The following is a 22,830-nucleotide window of genomic DNA, read 5'->3' on the forward strand; positions in this document are numbered from 1 at the left end:
TTAAAAAAAGTGTTGGGAGAAAGCTGATGACTTTTTGAGGCCTTCACTGTATTACCTGACTTCTATAATCCCACTGACTTAAATCAACTGATTTTCTCCACTCTGAAACTAAGCCTTACTCAGTCTTATCACACCTATTTATCAGCACAGTTCTGTTCTGAAAAGTTATTGGCTGTAGAAATTACAGTCTTCGTAATTTATGATATTATAATATAAGCTCTTTTTTGCCTGGAGCACTAGAATTTATTTGTGTTTGTATTTACATAACATATCTATTACTTATGGAAGAGACTCCATTGGTAATGCTGAAGAGTAACACATGGAATGCCTGCACAGAGCAGTGGTTTTAAGGTATGTGCCATCTTCTTTAAGATCCTCTTGTGAAGCTGGCTGTTCCGAGAGGCATCCAGAAAGGATTCCTTCCTTTCTTCTTTTCCAGTGTATTCCTGTGTTTTGCAGTGTATACTACCTGAATAGCATGCTTTCTCTGTGTGTATGTAGCATTTGGACTTCTGTGGACACCAATAGGACTCTATGGCTCAACTTCAGTGCATTCATCCAGAAATACACACCCAAGAAAATGGGGCCATGTAGGAGTATGTCTGATATTGGTGAACATACTCACTTTCTGTTTGCTACTTTATCAACATTCCAAGGCTGAGCATTTAGAAATGTAAATCTTGAAAATTGAACCAATGATTGTTGATTCATTGCTTAATGCCTCCAGACTGCTGATTTGATCCTGTAGATGTGATCAGTGCACCTTCTTGCTTAACCTTTCTGTGTTATGACACCCTCACTGTCATATCTGGAATCCATAAGCTATTGGTGCTCCATTAAATTCATCCTCTGTTAGCCAACCGTACCAACATTAAGTACCAAAGAAGCAAAACAAAGGTTCTGGTCTTGCTCTGAAGAATTTAACTGCTATAAAGGTGAAAGGTTGTAACTGAATTTAGTGAAATTGCTCCCAGAAAAGTAGCTGGTTTCTGAAGGCTTGTAGTATAAGAGTGGGCGTAACGTGAAACTCATGCAAGCGTACTCCCAGTTTTTAGGATCTTCTTGCACGTAGGAGTACTTTCAACATGTATGTGTGGTCCCAGGGAAAACAGCAGGATAATGGTTCTCAGGTTGAGCCTCTGCTTGTAACAAGAGAAGTGGGTGGATTCCAATGCAAACAAAAACGTGTCAATACAAAAGAGCGTGGCTTCCGTGGACACATCATCATAATGAAAATCTTACGCTTACTCTTGTATCTTAAATTCCAATGGAATATCAAGAGTTCTCAAAATGCGATCAATAAGTTTGTCTTAAAATATGACATACTGAAATACAGCAGAGTGTCTCGCTTTTAAAAATGAATGGGATCAATACATTTTGTTTAGATCTCCACAGTCATGGAATTGATTAATCTTTAATTCTGAAAGGTAAGTGAAAGTGCCTGAAACGTTTAATATAAAATTACATTAAGACATTCACTATAAACACAGTGAACCCTATGCCCTAGAGATGCCAGGAAGGAACGTGGTTTCCATAGGCAATGCTTCTTGCTCTGGATGCAGTGTCTCCTCTGCAGGCTGTACATCCAGCATGACATGTTAATGGCACTGGGTGTCTTTTTAGTGCCACTGGTTGCATGGTACTTGGGTGTGACTTCGGCAAGGTGGTGCATCATGGGCTCCCACAGTTACCTGTGACTTGCAGATAAACAGCAATAATTTAAGTTCAGAGTGGAAGTGTTGGCATTGTGTTTGAGCACTAAAATTTTACATAATTCCTTGCTTAAACTGTGGTGGCTATGTAGGAAAGTTCTGCTAAGAATGAGTATTTCAAAAAATATCGGGCTTGACTTGAGCAGTCTGCTTCAGAGGCAGTTTAACCAGCTCTGTGCCCATCAACAGAACAGTCATACAGTTTTTAGCAGCAATTTTTCTTATTTTTTTTTTTTTACCAGTCAGCTGTTAGGAGACCCAAGGCCAGCTCTGTCAGTGTCTACTGATATGGGCATGAACTTCTATGTCACACTGCACTGTAGAATATTTCACTCATCATACTTATATAACGGAAGAAGATGGTCCCACTTCACAAGCAAACTTCCCTTGGCTGTAAATGTTTCTGGAACACTTTTTGTCCTAAAGTGAGTGTTATATATTCAGTTGTAGGTGGTACAAAATGATTTGTACCACTCTGAAGCAAAGGTGGTTAAAAACAACCAGCTAATGTTAGTAATAAAAGTGATGTCCCAGCAAAGTACGTCTCTAATATAACCTTAATAATCCTTCCATTGCCTTCTAAACACTATACTTGTTTTGTAAAATGTAATTTTGGGTGAGTCAGAGCAATTTGTGAATATAGGTTAGAGTGAATATGTTTTCCTGAAGAAAGTATCATGAAAAAGAATCATGCTTCATTGTAATTACGCATCCATGCCTTATACAATTTACAGTACCCATGCCAAGATTTGAGAGCTTATTTGCTAATTGCAGACGAATATGCCAGTTAATTAATTAGGAACTACGCACCCTCAGTTGTATGTATCTATCATACTGATATAATTTATAGTGATGCATTTATCTGCATAATTTATTGTCCATGGAGGGAGGTAACCCATGCTGTTTATTTAAGGCATCTAATTTAGGTGTGATTTAGCACACCAGAAGTTAAGAAGTTCAGTTTCCATGTTAGATAAGAAGAGCAGGTACCTCTGAGGACAATTCAAAGCAAGCACATCTGGACACATGAATGTGCTTCTCCTGGTGAGCAGCAGCAATGAAACAAAAGAGTTTATCTTATGAGACAGGATGAGCACTAATCACTAAGCAGTCTCATGAGTTTCCAGGCCTTGGATTCAATTCCTCCTTGTCCTGGTTTGGCACTGACCTAGCGCCAGGGACCCACGAGAGCCACTCACCCTCCTATGCCACCGCTGGGCAGAGGAGAGAAAGAAAAAAGTTAACAAAGTCTTCACGACTTGAGATAAGGACCGGGAGAAAAAAAAGACACTTCAAGGGCAAAACAGGCTTAGCTTAAAGTTACAAAGTGAATTTATTGCTAACAGAATCAGAGCAGGATAATGAGAAGTAAAACAAGCCCTTAAAACACCTTTTTCCCCAGCCCCTCCCTCCTTCCCACCGACAGCGCAGGGGGACAGGGCCCGGGGGTTTGGTCAGTCCATCTCCGAGATTTCCTTCCGCTGCTCCGGGACAGGAGTCTTCCCCTGCGAGGCCGTGGGGTCCCTCCCATGGGAGACAGTTCTCCTGAACTTCCCTGGCGTGGGTCCCCTCTCAGGAGCAGCAGCCCCACCGGCCCTGCTGCAGCCTGAGCCCCTCCCACGGGCACACAGCCCTCCCAGAGCTGCTGTGTTGGGGCTCTCTCTTCCCACGGCGTGCAGTGCTCCAAGGGCAGGCTGCTCCAGCCTGGAAGCAGGGCCCTCTCTCTCCACCGGGTCTCCCACTGGAGCACAGCCTCCTCCAGGCATCCACCCGCTCCGGCACGGGCCCCTCCCCCGCGGGCTGAGGGTGGATCTGTGCATCCCCCAGACCCGGGGGCTGCAGGGGCACAGCTGCTGCACCACGGTCCTCACCACGGCCTGCAGAGGAACCTCGGCTTTGCTGCCTGGAGCACCTCCTGCCCCTCCTTCTTCACTGACCTTGGTGTCGCTTTGTGGCTTTCCCGACATGTTCTCACCTTCTCCTCTTCTCTGAATAGAAGCAAAACCCCATGACTTTGTTTTGATTTTCTTCTTAAATATGCCATCACAGAGGCGTTACCAACCTCTCTCATTGGCCTGGTTTTGGCCAGCAGCATGTCCATCTTCAGAGCCATCAGAGATTAGCTCTGCTGGACAAGGTGAAAACTTCCAGGAGGTTCTCACAGGACCCCGCTGCTACCAAAAACCAGGCTGAGAAAAACCAATACACTCCTCATCCTAGGTTTTTTATGTGTCCATGGAGCACTTCAGCTCATTCGTTCTGCTTCCACCTTCTACTAATGAAGTGACTGTCTGTCCTACAAGGTGACAATCATCTGTATTTTGAAAATTTGATTCTTGCTTGCTGAATCTTGATTGTCATTTTGTACACTTCTTGGGATAGTGTTTAGTTTATTTATTTTCTCTCCTGTATGATTATCTGCATGCCATAGGAAAACAGGAATCATCTGTGCTTTAGGAATGACTGTAACTGGAACACAGCAATGGTTTAGTATGTATAAATATATATGTATGTACATAGTTGAGCATCTAGGTATAAGCTTAAATATATGGTCCAGGACACTGCAAAGGCAAAGTGATGTACATAGTGTCACTGGTTTTAATACAAGGCTTTTAAGAGTTAGCAATTTATCAAGGAAGCAGGCAGGATCTTAACTTTTTTTCCTATGACTTATCTGTGACCATAAAGATTTTTAAATTAAAATTTTTGCTGAGCTTTGGAGGAGATTCTCACTTACAAAGTATTGCCCCAAACAAAACTAAAAGTAGACAAAAACAGGTACCTATAAAGGAAAAGTATACATCCTGTTCTGTAACTGTCCAAAGTTCACCAGGAATGCTTGTGACATGCTAGTCAGAATATATTGCTGGCCAGTGACATATAAATAAATAACAAATCATGTCAATACATTTGAGAGATCTTAATAATGTTAAATAATTGATTACTAAATACATAATTTGATCATTTTAATTAATAATATGCTGTAGTGTGGAGTTCTGTCATGGTGACCCCAAGGTCAAGACCTGTAGTTTATGGACTATTAATTAGCCATTAAGTAATTCACTCATCTGACCTGCAAATCTATCAGATTGATGGATAGCAGAGACCTTTATGTTTCTAATAGGTATTCTATTTAACTTTCAAAATTTTCAAGCAAAGTTTGATCCCTGAGTAAAATGAAGTGAGACGAGAGCTTAACAATTTTTAAGGCTATTTCATCACCTTTCACTTGAAAGCAGATATTAACTTGAAGAATGCCATTGCTGTCTTCACTGTTCTCTCAGGACTACTGACTGAAAGGTACAACTACTACCTTAATTTCGTTCCTTTAAAAAGAGGAAATCAAAATGATTTTTACAGATCTTTTGAATGTGTAATATCAAGCATAAATTTTAATTGCACTTCATTTACTAAGTGGTGCATTACCTCATCCTTTGGTTTTAACAATGGATTTTCTATAAATCTTCATATGGTTAAACATGATAAAATGTTCAACATATCATGGAACATGGCAGTGCTTATTAGCACTTGAGAAGTTATCGATTGCTTATCTTGATTAATCTTTTATGGGTCTCTGTAGTATTAATTCCACAGAAAAGGCTTTGGAAGTTCTGTAGCATTAGTCTCCTCATTCATACATTCGCTTTCAATTACATGGATTTCTTTGACTGCTCTTGCTAGATTAATTATAACCTCTTTGTCACCAGATCTTGCTTTCAGTTTATCAAAAATTAGAATTTTAATGAAAAATACATATTTAAAAGATTCTAAGAAAAAGTGGCATTTATGAGATGAGATGTTTCCTGCAATTTGGTGAAAGGAAGGAATTCTTAGGTTTCTGACATATAAGGAAGAGAAGTGAATATCAGTTTTAGAGGCACAGTTTATGATATATGGGTTTTGCCAGATATTCAGCTGCTTCATTTCAGATACAGCCTGGGAAGTATCCTCTCATTTTTAACTTAATGACAAAGCTTTTCTATAACAAGCAGTAACAGCTTTATCATAAAGCAGAGACAGATTGCTGTTTGCTCACCAGTTTTGTCTTCAGAAAGGTAGGTTTCCTATGTCCCAGAGAAGTACCTGCTCTGCTCAGCTTTAGGCTATTAAATGGAAATCTTGGTATGTCTGTATCTTCTTTCTGTTGAAGAGTGAAAATATATTCTGTGAGGCAAACTTTCATGATGTCTTTGGTTTTGGTGAACCCTGAAAAGAGCATAACACACACAAAATTCACTGGTAGATAAAGGGACTTGGTAAACAGAGATCAATCGAACAAAAACATCCTAAGAAACTGCTTCAACCACAAGATCTGAGAACTTAATATTTTGGTTCTAATTTGATAGGATGTTATCATTTCATGGTCAACTACTGATGAATACTTGGCCCCTGTGACTTTGTCTTCACCGTCCCAGTGTATTCTTGGTCTCAATCTCTGCTCTCCTTATACTCTGGTTTTTCATTCACTCAAAATATGCATTAAATGAACACTGGGATTCATGAAGGGGGGAAATACAAGGCTTTGTACCTGCTAAGTGTCCAGCCTGGACTGCTGTGTGGCAGCATTTTGGACTTTGCATTTGCTACCTTTTGCGTGAAGATATGAAAGAAATTTACATTCATCATATGTGTGTATTAAAACCTTAAAGGATTGCACAGTCCTAATCTGATGCTGTGAAATGGCAACAGGAGGGTGTGGAACTTTCCAGTGATTTAAAGTGGTGTTGATCCTGCTCCAATTCAGAAGAATGGAAAAGCTGTCACTGTCTGGAATGGACAGGGGTCAAACCGGTGTCACTGTGGCAGCACTTGTAATGATCTCACTTTCTTATGGACCTAAACCATTGGCAAGAGCAACAGAGCTCTGAAGTAAACAAACAAAACCCCCATAGCAATAAAAGGCTGGCTTTATTCTGAGTTAACATCATATTGAAGGAGTAATGAGTCATCTGCCCTATTAATAATGGGCAGATTTTCAATACCAGCATATTTTATTGTTATCAATCCCTGTTGCATGTGTAGGAGCTGGAGTACAGCCAAAAGGAGAGGAGGAGTAGAAAGGTCCCTTGGTTTCATAGGTTAAAAGAAAAAAACAAGCAAGCAGATGAGCTCAATTCCTGTTTCTATTTAAGCTGAAATCAAAACATCTTTTGACCTTGAAAAGGCCAATATTCCACCCTGCATGAGGACTTTTCCCTTTTCTGTAACATGCTTTTATATGCAGTGCTAGTTCCTGAGAGCTCTGCCATCCTCACAGATGTGCTGTGGGAGAAGCTTAACTAATCTTGGTCAAGGTCTCCACATGGCAGGTGCAGGTGCCATAAGAATGCAAATCATAGACAATATTGATGACTGACTGAGTACACATGGACATCTGTGAAGGAATTTAGACATAAATGGTATTTAGATATGCATTGTATTCCTAGGAACATTTTGTATTATGCATTAGTTCTGAAAGCTGTTGAATGTTAACTACTGATTATTAACAAAGTTGCTCCATAGGCAGACTAGGTCACTCCTCCAGAGACAATGAGCAAAGAACTGGACCTGGTGTCTTCCTGTCCCTAGCAGTTTCGTCAATCACACCATGAAGACAAAGATTTCACCACACAAATCCCTTGGATTTCATGTAGTGTCAGAAAGGGCTTAAAGGCAAATATTTTATTGTATGAGAGTGTGCAGGACACACAGATAGAAAGCAACCTGCTATGCAGTTCTCAGTAAGTTGGCATAAAATAGGATTTATACTTGAGCTGTAAACTAAATGGATACATTAACCACAAGATCCCTATAGGGAAAGGAAGTGGGCCATGACTCTAGTGTAGCCTGAGGGTTGTGGCAGCAGCTGCAGAGCAATTGTTCTTCATGTCATGCAAAATGTTCATCTTGCCTTGTTTCCACATGGGTCTCTACAGAGGGAGAAAGATTTTATTTTTTAATAATATTGAGGAATTTTCAAAGTAATTTTCAAAGGGTAAGCACATGATGTTTCATATTAGGATATACTGTCAATGAAAAAAAGAGTGGTCTGAAAGAACACTCAAGTTTGTCTAACTTTATTTTGAAATAGTAGATCAGGGAAATGCCTTCTGAAGTCAGGATGGTAATGTTATGTCTCTAAATTAGCCTCAGTATCAAGATTATATGAAAAAGTTCTATTTTTCAAGTTGGCTTTCTGAATGGAGTAAGCAAATTTGATAAATAGGTAACTAAAGTGAACTGCTGCAAATACATGGCATGTCCATGTGAAAAGCGTGGAATTTGCACAGGGAAGAGTTTAGTTTGAAATTTGGTGAGTTGGTTTAAAGTTTTACTCTTTATTGCTCTGATATTTTGAGGTAAGGGCATTCAGCTTCTACTCCAACTTATACAAAAATGTGCATGTGCAGCACCAGTATGTTTCTTGTGCTGGACATCACTTGTGCCTTCTCACAGCCCTTTAACATCTGCATGTTCAGAACATCTGCAGCATATTCCAGCCATCCTCTGTCTTGTGGTGCAGGCTCCATCTAAAATCAGGTAGGGAGGTCATGTGAAATACTTTGCAATATTTGCTGTTTGAGCGACATGCTTTTACTCTCTTGCACTGTGGTTTTTTCTTTAATGAAAGGTGCTTTTACTTGAAAAACAATTTTGTAATTGGGAAGCTTTTTTTCTCAAAAACATGCTACACAACATCAGAAATGGACATGTTAAAATTAATTTTCACTTACAATCTCTTCACTTAGAGGGTAACCCATAATTCTCATAATACTCACTTGAACTTAATGTTTTCCTGTCTTCTAATGGACAGTAATTGAGAGGGATTCATCATCTAAATTATACTCTAGTGCAGAGAATCACTTAGAAAAATGGTGCTATAAACTGGAATCTCTATGGTAAAAATCAATCTGTGGAAGCTGGTTAGTTTTAAGGAAAGATATTACCTGTCTGTTAGACTTACATGTAGCTATATTATGTTTATATTAAATTTGCATATGGAATGTAAGTCCATCGTTTTTCTAATATGAATTAAAATGATGGCCCTCATACTAAATTTATTCTTTTGTTTCCACATGCTTCCATGGAAGTCTGTGTCTTCTTCACTGGCATAACTGGATACAGTTTGTAAGATTTTAAGGATGGCCTTACCATATTAATTACACTTTTTTTTCTGCTTTCTGGATTTCAAGAAGGGACCTTTCTTATTCACATTGAGTCTGTAATGTTTTCCAGGTGACTGCATTTACTAAAAGGAAAATCCTAGGAAGTAAAACCTGAGGTAAGAGCACGACTGCTTCTCCCACCTGCACAAGGGGATCCTCTCCAACTTGAATTCCTCTGTTGTAGCAGAGTTTGGTCTCTTTCTAGGGAAAGATCACCAAAATGACTGTGGAAAAAGCCTGCAGGACACCTGGAGGAAGCCCCTAACTCATGGGTTGTCAGATGTTTGCGACTATGTTTTTGGAAAGGGATCGTTTTGTACCAGCCCAGTCCTTAGTCCTCCTCTTAATTCCTAGCCAGGGCCTGACCCCAAGGATATATGGATATCACCCTACCAACCTGCCTATTCTCCACTTCTACTTCAATGAGAGAGACAGAGGGAGATGTATGCCAAGGGTACCGCTTCCCCAAATCCAGCCTCCAAACTCTTCTTTTCCAGATATTTGGTGCATTCCTTCCAGCTATCATCAATGTCCAAACCCTTTGTTTCCCAAGTGGCTGAGAGCAGCCCTAGGAAATCTGTGGGAAGACCCAGGGACAAATGCAGTACTGAATCCCTGTCCAATAATTTAACTGGAAAATATTTCTCTATTCTCTTCCTAGTCTCTTGCAAACTCCAAGGGCCAGTAGGGCTAGGTGAAAATTTAGCAATATGTACTGAATGCCATATTTGAAAATTATTAAGAAAGTCATCATAAAAGACAGAAATGAGTCTCCTCTGACCAGACCTGACCTTGAAATATCCTTCTCTCCTGACACATCAGTTTTTGCTTTCAATGACTGTGAAGCATCTTTCTCTGAGAAACTGTGGCTATTCTTTTTGCCGGTTTGTAAGGAAGACACAAAGCAATTTCAAAAGCTGTCAGATTTTAATGACTTCTTCAGGTTAAAAAATACCCTTTGTTTTTCCAGTAACCACTAATATTTTAAAGCACTTTCATAAAAATCTTCAGCACTTCAGGGAAATGGCTGGTTTTATATATCTTTATTGGAAAAAAAACCCAACAACATATCTCTCCAAGTCCAGGAGCCTTGATATATGAGGGATTTCCTTTTTCCTTTAAAGAAATCAGTACTACAACCTGTATTTTTATTTTTTCCTCCTCCCAGATTTAGACAGAAGCAGCCTGATGGTGTCTGGTGCTATTCTTCTCCTTGCCACTTATGTATGCCTGCTCACAGACTATGATATCACAGCTCATTAATCACAGCAGGTTGGCTGTGGGTGAGATCAGAGTGTGGGCCAATGCCAGTGCTCCTTTCCTCTGATTCATCAGGTGATTTTTTTTTTTTCTTTCTTAGTTTGGTCACAGAAGTGTATAAATAGGAACAGTATTCAATATTTTATCCTCAGGCTAAATTTAAATGTTTCACTGAGATCAGGTGGATAAGATGGGCTGAGCATCTAAAGTAAGATTCGTCAAGCAGATAAATGAAGTGATGGTGCTAAAATAATGTGTAGCCAGAGAGGTTTTGTTTAATGGCATGATAAGGGAGTCTATGCCAGCTTTTATAAAGAAATGTGTAAAAAAATAAGGAGTCTTCACTTGCTTTACATTCTCACGCAGGGGCCAACCTATTTTCTTGGGTTTTTGTTAGTGAGCTACAGCAGGCAGTGAACTACAGCACTAACTGATGTCCAGATCTGCTAGCAGGGTTACCTGGCTGCAGAGGGAAAAGTCAGATAGTTACAAAGTCAGGCAAGGATTACCCTGAACGGATTATTTAGGAGCCTCTAGGTTTTCTTTAACACTGTTCACATTACTACTTACTATACTTGGGAGCATAATCCCAAGGATAACTCTTGGTGCTTGAAGAAAATAAGTTGTCACTAAAGGATGGCAAAGAAGTTCTGGAAAAGAAATGTTGATGATTTAACTTGCATCTTTGTGTCCCTTTGCAAGTGGGGAAAAGAAGCCAGGCAGGTGATTGAATTAATGCCCCTTTTCCAAAAGGTTGTTAATCTCAGGTGGAGCATCTTGGCTAAATGAGCTTTCAGCCTCTTCCAGGGGAAATTTGTCTGTTCCAGCACGACAGCAGTGCTAGGACATTCCTTCAGTTTTCCAGGCATTCACTTAAATTTTACCTTCCTCTGAGCAAGTTCTGAACTGCAGGAAAGGACAGTCAGTGGTTAAGGACTGAAGTGTAGCTGCCTCCATTCAAGGCAGATAAGGAATATAGCAAGAGGAGCAGAGGAGTAAGATCTTGACAGCCTAGAGATGCCAATCTGCAAGCAGCAATGTTTGAGATGACACAGAGAAGAACACCGCAGGTTTTTTCCCTTTTCCAATGACAGCATGACTTACAGTGGGAGTACTGTATCACTGCCAGCAAGAGCTAAGATGATGCACCACAAAGTACAGAAAAAATGCTCATTGTTTTAAATTAAAAATTTCTGCTCTCTGGAAATATCTGGCTGGTCCAGGCTACTATCTTCACAGAGCAAAAGACGATTGATTAACAGTGAGTGACTCCTGAAGGAGCTCTTTGTTTTTACTTTGGTGGCAGTAGCATGGCAGCAGCTGAGTTGCAGCGGAGTTGTGTAAGAGGGAACCCAGGTGTTACCCAGTGGCACAGAGGGTTCATGAATTGTGCATTTGTGGATAAACTGTTATAAAATCATCTAGCAACCTAGTTCTCAAAATAAATCCCTTTTATTCCTGTATCTTGATTACTGTGAGCTTTTCTGTTTGCTTTTCTACTTATTATGAGGGTTTTGCTTTCTTCTTGTGCATCCTGTTTCTTTGTTGCAGCCGCTATAAAAACCTTTCTTGCTTATCTTTCCAGCTTTTTTATTCTTCAAAAAGCTCATTCTTTCCTGCTTCAAAAAAAAAAAAAAAAAAAAAAGCAGGCTTTTCATTCAACCTTTTCACACCTCTGTCAGTACCAGTCTGCCTATTCTTGCCTATGATTTCTTCAGTTTCTTTTGAAGCCAGCCACGTCCATTTCCCTATGTGTCCATAATTTTATTTTCTCTTCTCTGATACAAAGAATTCTGGTCTATATCGCTCTGTTCTTTGTGACTCAATCTCTTTTTTAATATCTATTTCTGATGTTCACCTTTCAGGGAGCTAGCTCACTATCTTAAATAGAAGGTTAGAGATGCATAGCAGTGTTTATGTTAGCATAAAAAATAATTAAGTAGACTGGCCAGTCTTGCCAGTTCAAGCCTTTGATTGTTCATTATATTACTTCCTTTCACTCCATACTTGGTTTGCATACTCCCTCAGATGCTAAGCACTTTAGGCAATCTAATTAAAAATGTTTGTACAGCACCTTACCCCAAATGCCACATAAGGTCAGCCTGGCCAATCAGCAGTACCATTAGTTATCTCATGCCTCCAGAATTTGGAACTGTTCTTCCTTTCCTCCTATGTCAAATCTAGCTGCTCTGTGTTTACAATTATTTAAATAAAAGTTAAATTTGGCCCAAATTTTAGTAAAACATTCTTACTAAGGTATTGCAGGGTAGTCAATACTCTCACTGTTTCCTGCTGTGTCTTTATTTGCATGTTAATGGCAGATTATTGTTGTCTTTTCCAGTGTACTTCCCCAGAGACTCTATGCATGTTTTTATTGATTAGTTCCTCTTCATTTAACATTTAAATGGATATTTTCAAATTGGTGCAAAATTATAATAGTGTGTTTGCTCAAGGCATTTAACTGTGGTATTAGCAGAATCATCCAAGTCTGCTGATTATGCATGCTCCGTACAAAAGAGTTTCAGGACTGCAGTGCAGACCTGCAATTAGGTCTGAGTTACACAAGCAGAGGAATCCCAGGCCAAAAGCATCCATAATCTTATTTATTTTCCCCAGCTGTTAGTACAGGTGGAGTATGAAACCAGAAAGTACATGTTATCGTAAAAAGAACATAAATCTGAATTTGTAGCCTTTAAAAAAGTTCCTATTACTATTTCAGTTTATCTAATTGTTGTATGCCCATCTTATCCATTATCTAAGTTATCTCTTTCTGTTGTTGTAGAAATTAAAGGTTTTATTAGGTGATCATGCATGAACTTACTGCATGCAGTAGCAAAAATTTTTGCTGTGTGAACATGCATTGTAATGACTGGTTTTCAGCTTTAATAGTATGGGCTGCAATCTCACCAAATTACATAGAATTCATCTGGCCTCACAGATATCTAAGTAGAAGAAGCATAAAAGTAATAGAATAAATAATAATACTTTATTAATCTAACTTTAAGGCAGCAATTTAGGAGCATCTGTGGGATATACTGGCCTTTCAAATCTGATTTCTTCATTGTTTCTGCAATATTGTTTCCCTGTTGGTTTTGAGGCCCGAGGATAAGATCATCTTTGCTTTATTCCTTCTGAGTTAATCTTATTTCTAGCCATTGCTCTTAAGCAGTCTCATGTTGACACTGGGTGCCTTCTAGCAGATCCCAGGTGACAGTTATAACCTGTTGAAAACACACATGACACTACAGACATTTTCACAACAGACAAACCCAGCTTTTCTGGGTGAATTAATTTTCATGAATTAGAAACATAGAATCATTTAGGTTGGAAAAGATCATTGACTCCAAACATGTCAGACATTACAATCTCCTGTGGTCTTTTTTTCTACATTTGTCTTCTTTTCCCTCTGTTTCAGTGAAATAAATATAACTATTCTGCTGAACACTTTCTCAGTCTTGCCCAAAAGGTGCTTTTGGGCTGAGTAACGAGTCTGGCTTGGAAAGCGTCTTGGTGCTTGGGAGAGGTGTTACCTCTGTCAGTAGTGTTCTATAGGTGTGTTTCTTACCTCACAGTAAGTTTTGGCATTACTGCCTAGGCAGGTTGTAGATCTGAAAGTTGAAGGTTATGAACAATCCTAAAGTCATGACAGAGCAGGTTATTTGTTCACCTGATGTGAAGGAGTTAAATGGCAAAGCTCTGAGTGATCTCTGTGTGATGCACTGTGAATGAATAGCCTACACAGGTAACTGTCTCTTGGGAGAAAACGGAGGTTTTCAGCCCATTCTGTGGAATTGGTGGAACTAACACTAGAATAGTTTTGTACAAAGAAAACCACTTCATATTTCAAATAGAATTGGCATGTATTTGCTAAAACAGGTATATTCCTTGAATGTCTAATCAAATGTCCTTTAAGGCTGACATTCCAATGCATTGTGATCATTTCAAGGGTGGCATCTGTATTTATTAGGACACTTAAGTGAATGAATCTCAGTCTTTCTTTGGTGGCTATAAGGAAAAGTATCCAGAGTCTATCCTGAGCTGGGCTGCTCAGGAACCTGCAGCAGGAGGAGGGTGAGGGGTCCCAGAACCTTGCGTCAGGGAAGGAGGCAAACACAGAGCTGTTGCATGTCTCTGTGGTTCAAGAGGACTCTGAATATCGTTCCTTTATGCTTTATAAAAGAGTTGCTGAAGATAGTTTAACACAGTTGGACCAGGTATGTAACATCGCTAAAGCCTGGAGAACTGGGGCACTGAAATCAGGCTCTAGCTGGTTACTGTGCCACAAAATCATGTGTTGCTTACAGGATACAGGATCTGAAATTACGTAAGGATCAATTAAAGGTTGAGTTTTGACTTTAACTGTGCATTTCCTGGCTGTTGTCAGCTTAAAGCAAGCCCTAATGTTATTTTAATGTAGTTTGGTGTGTGGAATGCATCAAAGTAGGTTATATATTGATTGCTCAAACCTCAAAGCTCTGGAGGTAAATCTCTACTGAGAAGTGTCAGAACTTCAGTTAATATGTGAATTGATAGGCATAAGATGTCACTATTGTGCTTACTGCAGAGATAACATTTGTGTTGAAATTTTAATGCCTATAATATTTAGCCTTTCTAGATTATGGTAAGCCAATCAAAGAAATTTCTCTGGTATATAAATCACTGCACACTACTGAAAATTGTAGACAAGATAAATCAAGATTTTCGATCAGTCTTCAATCATTCTTCCCAGCAGTACAGAAAATAAAGTTCATGTTGTACTTACAGTTTGGTAGCAAGGAGATGTTTAACATCGAGGCTGGAGATTAACGGTGACAAGTTATGTTGTGCAGAATGTGAAACAGTGTTTAGGCTGAAATATTAATTTCTAGATTGATGTAGAACTCCATAATTGAGGCCATAAATCAGTGCTAAAATCAACTGGATTATGCATCATCTCAGTTAATGCTCTAGGTCAACACATTCAAAAACTAGTCCACAGTTTTAAAATCTGGAAATTACTGTAGGAAGGTAAATCTATTTTTACAGAATGGATTATGTTATCAAATGTTGGTAGCATTCACCACAATAGCAGAAATTTTTTTCAACTCTTCATTTTCACACACTGTTTCTCTTTTTTTTGTAAGACTTACGAACTGTTTTATTAAAAGGTTTGTATCCAGTCAATAAAGGAGGTGGTTTATTTCTAATGAACATCTTATTGTATTCTTCAGTCTCTTTTGCTGTTTGTGAGTTATCTGCACATAGTTTTTGACCTTCAACATTTTTTTATTTTATGGCAAGATTTATTTGAATACATTCCAGCCTATGAACTGCACTTACCTTGAAATCAGAGTTTATCATTGCTGCTGTTTATTCTGCATGATTGGCCACCAAAGGCATGTGGTTTGTGCTTTTTTTTCCAGTTTCTGTGCTGAAAACCACAGAAAGCTTTTAGGCTGCAGCTACTTCTGCCTGAGAACTTAGGTCCACAGTGGGTAATGAAGTACAGAATAATCTTTATTAATTAACTTGAATAATAATATATAAATAATCTAATATTAAAGCTGAAGTCTCCTCTGGTATCAATAATGCAAGTGTGTTCAGAGCAAGTATTTTCAGTGGTACTCAGAAAGGAAAAGTGGAAAAGTGTATTTTTTTTAATAAAAGTTTTTACAAAGGAATTTATCACACATTTACCAGCAGAGGACTGTGTTGGTAAGCTCTCCCGCATTTAGGGTCTTGTTGATGGGAAGTATGTAGGGGTCAGAACTACATTTTCCAAAATGCAATTAATTAAAAAAAACCCAAAAAAACAACCAAACAAAATAAACCCCAAAAAACCTTCTCCTGTCATGGGCTGTGAAGATGCATGCTGGGCTTGTAGTGTTGGCTGTCAAAGCAGCTCTGCATAATCTAAGGGTTCCTCTACAGACTGATTTATCAATTGTGATTGCTTTGGGTTACCCTGTGAAAGACTTTTGGCCAACCAATCTCTATATTAAGTCAATGGGACAAAAAAATTGTGAATTCAGAGACAGTGAGTGATTAATTTCCCTTCATGTTACAGGTGGCTTTCCAAAACTGATGAAATGAAATGGTTGTCTGTCCTAGGTGGACAACTGAGAAAATGCATCATGGTTTTGGCATGATACATTTTGGGCAGATTAGAAAATGCTCTGCTAATTAGGGGAATTCCAGATGTGTACAGGAAGCATATTTCAGTAACCCACGATTATGCTGGGTTTCATTTAAAGCTATTTGCTTGACTGCCAAAGTGTTTTATGGTATGGTGCCAACTGTAATATATTCAGAACACGAGCTAAAAAAACCCCTTCCAAACTTTGATGCTGGATGAGTTCTTAGGATGGGAACACAAAGAACCATGAAAACCTCAACATGAATAATTAAGGTAAATAGACAGACTTTTGTATTGTGATTAAAACATAAGGAACTTTTGGGCATTAAGAGCTATCTAGAAATTCAAAACTTCTTAAAACAAAAGCATGTGCTGTATTATCTCTATTATCTATTACACTACATTTTATTATGAGCTGACTTGCCTTTTCTTTGTGGAAGGAGTACACTGCCATTCCATCATTACTTCCAGCCTCAGAGAACTACTGTCATCTTTTGAAAATACATCAAAATAAAAGTCACTGGCGTGCTAATGTTTTCAAGAGAATCCTTAATAATTTATAGAGTGGAGAAAATGATACAAGTTATATTTTTTATATACAATGATACAAGTTGTATTATATGCACCTGGGAGTCTATAGCAGAGTTTTGCAAGAATCATAACCTGTAACTTCATAGTCGAAGTGATATGTGAAACATCAAGAGTATCCAAAGCTCTTACAAGGGAGCGAGATTTTGATGAAAGGTTGTAGGGGAAAAAAAAATAAATAAACAACACTGAACCTGTGACTCCCAGCAACAGAACTGCAAGTGATGAGTAAAGACTGGCCGGAGCCCCAGTTCAGGCCTCACTATGTAAAGTCCTGGTTTTAAACCACTTTAAAACAATCTGGGGCAAAATCCCAGGCCTGGCTGTGATTGCTATCACTGCCTGAGAGAAACTTCCTGTTTGGGTGCACCTGGGTGATGGCAGCTTTTCTGAGTCACTTGCCAGAAGCTGCTCCCACCCCACTCCAAAGGGTTCTGGGGAAACATTGTCGGCCCACAAACTCCTAGACTGAGGTGCAAAGAGGCAACAGAACTGTGGAAAATCAGTGAATTCCCTTGTACTTTGGTTTTGGAGGGTGGGACAGAGATGCCTGCCAGGTCTGCATGTGTCAGGGCTTCATCTCCTGACCTTTCCCAGGGCTGGATGAAATATCCTCGGCCCTGGGATGGGAGCAATTCCCTGCACGAGTCAGCCAGCGCGGCATTCCAGGCGTGTGCCAGAAATAAGAGTACAACAGCATCTGCAGCCCCTCTTTCCCCCGAGCCCAGCATAATTAGTGTGGCCGGGGAAGGAGGGTGTGGTATCAGCCAGCTGCCGAATTAATTAATTGGAAGCTGGAAATGCATGGATTGACTCAAGGGCTGCTTTAAGGTGGGCACTGGGGGATGGATTTGACACTGACCAGAGCCAAGGAGCCATAGGCTGGGCTGATAGCAGCTGGCATGACCTTCTGAGATACCACTGAGGGCCTGGCTCCCAAAATAGTTTTAATAGGTTGCAAATTTTTGTCATTGTTAATTGCTTTGTTTATAATCCAAATCTGCAGGGTCGTTTTGTTTTAATGAATCCATTGTTGAATGGCAGCTAAAACATTAGTCTGGTGTCAGGTTTCATTGCCTCTGCCTGGGTTATGGTGTAAAAATGTAAATAGCTATTTCCTTTCTCCAGCCAAGGAGCAGCAGAATCCGTGGAGCACAGGACCATAGAATAAGAGCAATCTTAGGTCTAAAAGACAGAAGAGGAGTTTGCAGAACTGTGTCTTCCTCCTGCCTCCATCATAAACTTCTTGTTTAGCCTTAGTGAGGTCATTTGAACCCTGCATAGCTGATCTCCAGGATTACAAACCACACAGGGGCAATAAGGCATATTCTCCTTGTGTCGGGCCCTCCAAGAGAAGGTGCTATGGGAAATGAAAGAGATCATTTTTATTTTATTGTGTCATTCAGCATCTAGCATTGGAAAAATCCTACTGCTGCTGTTTTACTCTCTGCAGAGTGTGAATCTCTGGCAAAGGCATGAAACACGTTCCTAGATAGATGCATAATCTCATGGAGATGGGCCTCAGTGTAGCTAGAACGTGTGTTTATTGTTTTAACCTGGAGAGCTGTGTTGGTTCACCCATACAGCTGGGGACTGGGGTAGGCTCTTGTGCTGCATGAGCAGGGTCATCTGCATTGCAGTGTCTTCACAGGTGGTGAGCAGAGGAGGATAAGGAGATGTGATCTGCTAGTTCTGCTTCTGAGCACTATGAATGGTGTGTTTGCTCTCCCTTTTAAATGTGTGGTTTTCGGTCTAGTGTGTGTTGGATGGGAGCAGTGACTCTGCTGGCCCAGAGTGCAAGGAGAAGCAGGACCTTCCATCCACTGGCTCTGCTCCTCCTTGAGGGACAGAGGGGTGGGAGGAGAGACCCAGGCCTTCAGCTCTCCCTCTAAAAACAGGTGATTTAAACCATAAAGTTGCCAGAAATGTTCCAAAACTAGAAAGTCCCCAGCTCCTGCTGCCACCTCTTTCTTCTTGTGAAGTTCCCTGTCCTTGTATGAAGGGTGGGGAAGATGCCCATGTGCCAGCTCCTCAGGAGCTTCTGGGGGTCAGGTGTTGTGCTCCATGGATTTCAGCTGAAGTGGATGTGCCGGGGTGGAACAGTGGCACTCCCTTGTCTGTAGCCACTGCAGTCTGTTGGTGCCAGAGGAGTCCTGGGGCAGCTCAGACTGTGCTGGTGCTGGTGTCTGAGATTCATAACCTGTACAGAATTCCCAAGTAAAAAAAAAAATCTGCCTTATCCAGGGCAATAGGGTGAAGAGAGGAAGAGAGGTGATGTGATAACCCAGATAAAGATGTAAGACAGATAATGCAAAGGCTTCATAAATTAGGGCATGAACAAGTTTAGTACTTCTGCTGAGACAAAAACCCACTTCTTTTTAGGGAATAAGAGCAGCACTGATCAGAATAGTGCAAATTGTGCCAAAGTTGACAAACACAGAAAATTGCTCCATCCTCTTATTTGTTCCTGAACCTTGACAGAATTTCAGTTTCTATGGAAATGCTCTCTTAGGGATTAAACCCTTCTCATCTCAGGAGGGTCATCTAAGGCTGACTTGGGAGGAGAAGATGAGGTGACTGATGGGGTCCCTGAGGCCAAATACTTTCATGAGCCACAAAAAGGCTGTGGGTTGGCCCCAAGCTGGAGGGGACCTGGCAGTCATGTCTGTGATCTGCCCGATGACAGAGCCCGTCCTTGGGTGGGTGGAGGTGGGTGAGGGGTGCAGGCAGCTCTTGCCACAGTTCCAGCCACTGCCTGAACATCTGGGCAGCTGCTAGGAGCGTGGGTGCACTGCTGGGCCACTTGAGTCTGAAGCCATAGCACTTAACTTCCTAGAATATGCTGCGTGTTTGTGTACCTGCAATAGCCATTTATAATTAATTTATAATCCTGGCATGCTCCTCAGCTTGCAGATGAAAAGGGAATTTCAATCCAAGATGGGGTTTGCCACGATGTTGCAATAATTGTTCTTTACTGTGCATCATTTCTATAAGGCTCTGTCAATCAAGGAGTTCAATGTCTTCATTATTCTGTAGGTGCATGTCACGCTGGAGGGGAACACCAGCAGGCTCAGTGTTGGGACTTGTCCTGAAACAGCTACAGAGGGAGCTTCCCTGAGAATCGACAGAAACTTATCTGTACTACAGGCCTCTTCTGGAACGTCAAAGTAACATCTTGAGTTCAGAAGCCCTTAATGAATACACCAGACCAAATTCTGCTTCAGAATATGCATGCGCGGCTCCTATTGAAGTAAATGGGCGCTCTGCCTGCATCTGAGATAAGGATCTGGCTTGTAGCAAGACTTAAAGGGGTATACACTGGGTTTTAATGGACTGTCGCCTACAACAGAATTAACTTTTAAGCTATTTTCAGTTATTTCTAGTGTTGCAACAGATTATCCTTCTTGTTTTGCTGTTACATCTTCTGCATACTGGTTTAATAAGGCACAGAAATGGAAATAAAGCAATCTGACCAGAGAGTTTATTGTGGTTTCTTTAAGGCAATGTCAGGATATTTTACAAGCTTGCAAAATTACATTTGTTACACTCCAGTCATCTGGCAGACCATAAACACTCTGGAATATTTTAGTTAGAGGAATGGCAATTTTTAAAAAAAACCTAGGTAGGGAATATGAGTTTGTTTGAAGAATGAGTGAATTTACCTAACATCTTTTCATTTTCCTTTAATTTGGCCTGTTTGGCCTTTAAAAGCTGTGCCTCTGACATCTGTTTTTTCTTTGCTGACACCATTCAGGCAAGTAATCAAGAAGTCTGCCACTGCTTTCGCTGCACTAAAATGTGTGTGTTTGGAAATTTCAAACCTTTTCCAAGGAGGAAAACGGTGAGTTGTAAGAAAGAAATGATGAAACAGGATTAACAAGGTAACAAATAAAATAAATTCTAAGGGTAATACATCAAAATAATGGAAGTTAAGACAAGGGAAATATACCACTAAATTATGAATGTTACAAAAAAGAAATGTATATAAAGAAGCAATACTAAAGCAGAGGTGTGATTCTGTTTCCTTTCACAAAACCTAAATACAGGACTATTTGAGACGCCGTATCTGTGTTGAAAGTGTGACATAGGTGAATACCGAGTGTGGAGCCCAGCCACAGGTCCTGTGATGCTGCATTCTTCCTTTAATGCTTTTACTTCACAGGATGCCAATCTTTCTCCAGAGAATTGGTAATTCTGACCCAGAATTAATGTCCCAGGTTTCTGGGCAGCATTGAAATGTGCAATTTATAGGCAAAAATTCTGACAAACATGAATACTTACATACATTGAAATGATGGAGAAAGCTTGAGATAATGCAGGCCTTCCTATGCTTGTATTTGGAGCAGCCTCTGACATGAGTAAATAACAATGAGCTCTTCCCTAAAAGGGAACTCATAGTGGGAACTCTTAAATTCTGAGTTCAAGACTTTGAGATGAATGGGATCAGGTTTAATGCCATTGTCAATCTGTGAATATGCCAAGTGTGGACTGGGTGTTTCTTCAGGACTTATCGTAAATTGTGGCTCTCTGTAAAGAGAGTCAGTTCTATATGACATATCTATATGGTAGACCAAAAAGAAAAAGAGAGAGAGAGAGAGAAATCTCAACTCAAAAAAGACACATGCATGTATTATTTTGGACCTTTGTAATTTATGACTGCATCATGCCTATTACTTTGACTTGTTAGAAATACTGTTCCTCTCAGTAAAGTTATAAATCCTGCTCTACTGCAGCAAAGCAGTGTATGTATGTATAAAACCTCTGGGGTGGATCAAGAAAGGGACATTTCTGTTCTCATTGTCTGAGTATGCGTGGAGAATACAGCTCCACAATATTCCAGAAAATACTGTGCCAATCACATATAATTGGGATAGTGAGGAGCCAGTGATGGGAGAGAAGTTGTTCCACCAGCAGCAGAATTTATAAAGTCTAATTTACTTTATTTTTTTATCTTTTACAATGGACAGTCCCATCTCTCAACTCGCTCAAGCAAAACTGGAGCTTTTTCTTCACTGGGTAATTTAAAATACCTCCCTCTTTGGTTTTTCCACCAGTATAATTGTGCTGAATCCTTTCTCGCAGTGAGAGCTGAAGATTCATTCAAGTACCTGTCCTCCGGGTGATTGCTCACTTTCATTAAGGCATTTATGAACCTGGCCTTGCTAAAGCTGTGCTGCTCTTTCAGATAAGATTGAAATATTCCAGCAGCTTTAGTGATTGCGAGGAACTGGATGAATATTGTTTCCTTCATACACTGGAGTACAGCAAAAGAAGAAGAAAAACCCAAGCCGTGGGAACACAAATTTTTGAGCTGAAAAGATGTGTGGGGGGAACATCTTTAAGAAATGGCAGAAGAAGGAAAAATGCATCATATGCAGGACTTACAACTGAAAATTCTTCAAGGGAAACAAGCATGTCCTCGAAGTGCTGAGCAATAATACCAGTGAATGCCCTAAAACAGCAGGTGAATGTTATACACGCTGGAGGCTATATATCACAGCTTTCAGGAGATGAGCTGTGCAAATACAAATCATCCCAAATCATGTATTATTTTGGTAACTTTGCTCTTATCAAACCCACTGTTACACTGAGAGCACCCCATGCCTGTTTCGAGATCAGATGGAGAGAGATTGGTGAGCTGTGATTGCAGAAGCTACAGCTGGTAGGTCTCTATTTTTCACTCCAAGGAAAAGATGTTTGTATGAAAATATTTATGGAATAAGTATTGACAGACATAAACACACTCAAGTTCTCAGAACTATAATTGTACATTTCTGCAGAGCAGCTTTACCCTCAAAAATATAATAGAGTTGATTTAGAAATATGATTATCATAAATAAAGTTCAGTGAAACAGTGATACAGTAACCCTAACATACAACCAAAGCTTGAAATGTGCCCAGGCACATAAAAGATTAGAAAATGGGAGCAAAGAAAGGGTTTAGCAAGATATTTGCATATTCCAGTTAAAGACATGGAAAGGAAGAAAGAAAAAACATTGTGAAAAAATTC

The 22,830-nt window shown here is 39.9% G+C and overlaps 1 long non-coding RNA gene across 1 annotated transcript; it reads left to right on the forward strand.

Annotated features, from left to right (window-relative positions):
- Positions 1–291: 291 nt before the first annotated feature.
- Positions 292–20,538, forward strand: LOC121671713. The gene is made up of 3 exons (XR_006018584.1): positions 292–351; positions 8,928–8,973; positions 19,857–20,538. It is a non-coding gene; the product is annotated as an uncharacterized LOC121671713 (long non-coding RNA).
- Positions 20,539–22,830: the final 2,292 nt, after the last annotated feature.

Source organism: Corvus kubaryi, unplaced genomic scaffold, assembly GCF_017639235.1.
Source record: "Corvus kubaryi isolate FWS band 111438036 unplaced genomic scaffold, C.kubaryi_AGA036_p1.0 37398, whole genome shotgun sequence".
In the NCBI taxonomy this organism is placed as follows: domain Eukaryota; kingdom Metazoa; phylum Chordata; class Aves; order Passeriformes; family Corvidae; genus Corvus; species Corvus kubaryi.